The following is a 5,326-nucleotide window of genomic DNA, read 5'->3' as shown; positions in this document are numbered from 1 at the left end:
ATCTGTGATGGATACTGAGAGAGATGTTAGGCCATTGATCGAGCTGGATGTGGTGAGGAAATTTTTATATGTATTTACAGATGACTTGACAAGTTTGCCTCCGAACCGAGAGACAAAGTTTGCTATAGACATATTCCCTGGCTCGGCACTAGTGTCAAAAGCCCCTTATCGCATGGCCCCACAGAGTTGAAGGAATTGCAGGTGCAACTTCAGGACCTTCTGAAGAAGGGATTTATTAGGTCTAGTGTGTCTTCATAGGGAGCACCGGTGTTGTTCTTCAAGAAGAAAGATAGAAGTATGAGGTTGTGCATTGATTATTGGGAGCTTAACAAGCTAACCATCAAGAACCGGTATCCCTTACCAAGGATAGATGATTTGTTTGATCAGTTATAGGGTGCCAAAGTATTTTTCAGGATTGACCTTAGATCAGGCTACCACCAACTCAGGATAAAGGTTAGTGATGTCAGTAAGACAGCCTTCACATCAAGGTATGGACAATACGAGTTAACTAATGCATCAGCTGCATTTATGGATTTGATAAGCCAGGTATTCCAGGATGTCTTAGACATGTTTGTGATTGTGTTCATTGATGACATCTTGGTCTACTCCAAGAGTGCAAAAGAACATGTTGTTCATCTTAGGTTAGTACTGCAATGTCTAAGAGAGAAGCAACTCTATGCCAAATTCAATAAATGCGAGTTTTGGTTATCATAGGTGGCATTCCTAGGCCACATTGTCTCGGAAAAGGGTATAGAGGTTGACCCAGGCAAGGTGAAGGCAGACCTAGAATGGGAGACTCCTAAGAGTGTGGTAGACATACATAGTTTTCTGGGATTGGTCGGATACTATAGGAGGTTTATTGATAACTTCTCCCGCATTGCTACCCCAATGACCCGACTCACACGAAAGGGTGTGAAATTTGAGTGGTTTGATGCTTGTGAAAAGAGCTTTAAGGAGCTAAGGCAAAGGTTGGTATCAGCTCCAGTTTTGACTATCCTGACTGATACAGGTGGTATGGTTGTGTATAATGATGCCTCTAAGCTGGGATTGGGTTGTGTATTGATACAGCATGGGAAAGTCATTGTTTATGCATCCTGTCAGTTGAAGGATTCTAGGAAGAACTACCCCACTCATGATTTGGAGTTGGCAGCAATGATTTTTGCATTGAAAATCTAGAGACATTACTTGTATGGTAAAAAAAGTGAGATCTACAGTGACCATAAGACCCTCAAGTACTTCTTCACCCAAAAGGAGCTCAACATAAGACAAAGGTATTGGTTAGAATTGATGAAGGACTATGACTATAATATACACTATCACCCAGGAAAGGCCAATGTGGTAGTGGATGCACTTAGTCCAAAATCCCAATCACTAACTCTTGCATCACTGACATCAATGAGCATCTCATAGAGCAGGCCAAGAAACTAGACTTTGAGCTATTAGTGGAAGGTGTTACCTTGTTACTATCGGCATTGGTGGTGCAACCTAATCTAGTGGATAGGATCATTGTAGCTCAGGCTACTGATGTAGAGTTGCAGAAGTTGACAACAAAATGCAAGGAAGGAACCCAGAAGGACCTGGATTTCTCTATAATTGAAGGCAGGATTCTCAAGTTCAAAGAGAGGTTATGTGTGCCCAGTGATGGTGAATTGAGAGATATAGTTTTGAGAGAGGCACATAGCTCTCCATATTCCATTCACCCTGGCAACACTAAAATGTATAAGGACCTCAAGGGCTCCTATTGGTGGAAGGGAATGAAGAATGATGTGGCCACACATGTATCGAGATGTCTCACATGCCACCATGTCAAGGTGGAAAAGCAAAGGCCCCATGGGTTATTATAGTCACTATATATTCCAGAGTGGAAACAGGAGAATTTTAACATGGACTTCGTCATAGGCCCACCCCACACCCAGAAGAGTATGGATGCCATTTGGGCAGTTATGGACCGCTTGACCAAGGCATCTCACTTCATCCCAATCAAGGTCACATTTTTTATGGATAAGTTGGCCAAGTTGTATATTGACAACGTCATCCAGTTGCATGGAGTACTGGTTAGCATCATCTATGATCGAGATCCCAGATTCAGTTCCAAGTTATAGACATATGTATAGAAGGCTATGGACACATAATTGAATTTCAGCACAGCTTTTTACCCACAGACCGATGGTCAATCGGAGAGGACCATCCAGACCTTGGAGGACTTACTTTGAGCGTGTGCCTCGGATATGAGTTATAGTTGGGATGAGCACATCTCCCTTACTGAGTTCTCCTACAACAATAGTTATCAGGCCACCATCGAAATGTCTCCATTCGAAGCACAGTATTATAGAAAGTGCCAGACTCCACTCTATTGGGACGGGTTGGTGAGTAGCATATTCTGGCTCCAGACTTGATACAGGCTACCAGTGAGAAGGTGCATGTGATCAGAGAGAGAATTAAAGCAGCTCATTCTAGGCAGAAGAGCTATATAGATGTCTAGAAAAAGCATCTGGAATTTAGAGTTGGAGACAAGGTCTTCTTGTGAATCTCCTCAGCCAAAGGGGTAATGCAGTTTGGAAAAAAAGGGAAGTTGAGTCCGAGGTTTATGGACCGTACGTTGTACTAGAAAGTTTTGAACTAGTAGCTTACCGGATAGCTTTACCTCATGAGTTGGAGGGTACACATGATGTCTTTTATGTATCCATGTTAAGGAAGTACATTTCCAACCCCACTCACGTCTTGACTTACATACCCCGTGAGTTGGACAAGGATTTTGCCTACATGGGGTATCCGACGAAGATTGTTGACTGGAAGGACCATGTTCTCCTCAATCGCACCATTTTCTTCGTCGAAGTGAAATGGATGTACCACCCAGAACAGGAAGCATCCTGGAAGCAAGAAGATGAGATGATGAATTAGTATCGTGGATTGTTTGATTTACCAAGTATGTTCAATTTGGAGGATGAAATTCTTGTAAGGTGGGGGGAATGTTACACCCGTGCCTTAACCCAGTCTATTTTGAACTGTTGTGATAGGTCTCCAACCGAAAGTGGGAAGTACAGCCGGATTTTGGCTCGTAGCCGCCTATTGCCAAAGGGGAAGAGATGACCCCACATGTTCGTGTATGGCTTGCTAGTCCAATTGGAGGGGATTCATACCTTCCAATTCCAGACGGTGAGTAACCAACACCCCACATATGAATCCCGACACACACCAAAATTATCGGAAGGCTATGAGCACTGCCGAGGGTAACTACCTGTGCAAGACCAGCTGGTGGACAATAAGCAGTTAAGACAGTAGAATGTCTTGACCACCGAAAATAAGCCATCGGAAATTTCCTGGGCCTGAATTTGGTAGTTGTTTCCAGTGACCAATCGGGCTACTGGTTGGGCTCTGATGCCCATGGGACCCACCACTTGCATCATGGATAGCCTCGGATGATCCCAAATCCTCCCCCACACCTTCTTCTAGACATGAACACTTTATGGACCAAAGTAGCTGGATCCACGTGCCTTGAATCCTGTAATAACCTACTTTAACCGGATAGGGTTCAACCAAACAAACCCTAGTGAGGGACTTACTATATAAGTGGGAAGTTAGTCTCATTTCCCATTTTCTCATTTTCCCCAAATGTGGTAGAGGAAAAGAAGAGGAGAAAAGGAAGGAGAAAGGGAGAGGAAGAAGAGGAAGAAGAAGAGGGAAGGACTCACCTTGGCTCCCGGCTGCTACCTCGTTGCTGGAACCCTTGCCTGAGGTAAGTGCAACCTCTTTTACCGCTCTCACTCTTCATTTTAAGCTAGGGCAAGCTAGGTTTAGGTGGAATCTTGATCCATATACCCTTTTAAGCTTGGGGATTGCATATTCCACCTCCTCGGTGCCGTTGTTGAGCTCAAACCAAGTTCGGTGAGCTCTGGTAACATGATTGAACAAATGAGCACCTAGGGTTTCGATCATTGATCGATGTATTAAACAAATGGCTTCGTGGAATTGGGATTTTATTAACTTAGATAGATGCTAAGACCACAAACTCAATGGAACAAATCCCGATGATCGGGCACGAGCCAGAAAGCCCCAAATCACACAGGCAGTTGCTGCACTGCCACCGAAAATAAGCCACTGGAAGTACTGGGGCTGTTTTTGGTGGGTTGCTTCTAGTGACTACTCGAGCCTTAGGAGCTCTCTGTGATGTCGACTGAAAATAGCACTGATATTTTTGGTGGACAATGTCTATTTTCAGTGGGTGTTTCCGATGATAGTACTGTCACTATGAGACTTTGTCTGTACCCTTTGGGGGTAACCCATGTGCCCCTCCCGATGTTCCCGACACGTATTGACGTTCAGTTACCTTTGTGCCTAGGACAGTGACGCGCATGTTCCCCGAGGCCAGAAGTAAATCGGATGACCACAAGTCTAATCAAGGTGAGGGATGGTTGCGTTTATTTTAAGAAAGTTTATTTATTTTAGAATTGGTCACATGTATAGATTTTTACATGTTTAATTATATTGCTCACATGATGATGATGATGATCAATCATATGTTACATTTTTATGAATATGATATGAAACGTTTATGGATATGTATGGTGGGATCCGATGTAGCCGAGGTGGTACCGGTACCATGATCGCTGTGTGTTTGTTGTATGTATGAGACAAAATCCGATGTGGCCGAGGTGGTACCGGTGCCGCGATTGCCGTACGTATGTTGCATTCATGCATTGATCATGTGCATTAGAGTTAGTTGTATTCACGGATTACACTTTATGGCCGATGTGTTACAAGTGTTGTGTACTCCAGGACTACATTTGGAAATGTATACACTTCATGGCTGATGGACATACCAGTATTGCGTAGTCCATACTCAACTATTATTATACATGTTGGACTAGGTAAGCGATCGTGGGTTACACTTTATGGCCGAGATGTTACCGGTATCGTGTACCCTGAGACTGTACTTGGAGATGGATTACACTTTGTGGCCGATGTGTTCCTGGTATCATGTAATGCATAATAACTGTATCATTATGAAGGCATGTAGCATATGTATAGTTAGGTATCATTCCCTATGCTACATCCCCTTGCCAACAGGGATAAGGTGTTGGATAACCCATTTGTGGTATGTTCGATGAACCTTCCCGGAATGCCACATCCACAGTACGATGTGATTGTTGTCGGAGGTAGGAACCTATTCGGCATGGCCAATGATTGTTGGTAGGAGGGGGTTATCAAGGGTTTTCTGGGTGACCCATGGTCGTATACAGGGACCGATAGGATCTTCATCATGGGTAGGGTTTGTTTTACTGCGTAGTCGATGGAGGTTCCTAGATGAGGGATATATCCTAATGTG

The sequence above is a fragment of the Macadamia integrifolia genome, chromosome 9, assembly GCF_013358625.1.
Source record: "Macadamia integrifolia cultivar HAES 741 chromosome 9, SCU_Mint_v3, whole genome shotgun sequence".
Taxonomy (NCBI): domain Eukaryota; kingdom Viridiplantae; phylum Streptophyta; class Magnoliopsida; order Proteales; family Proteaceae; genus Macadamia; species Macadamia integrifolia.
This window is presented reverse-complemented; position numbering follows the sequence as displayed.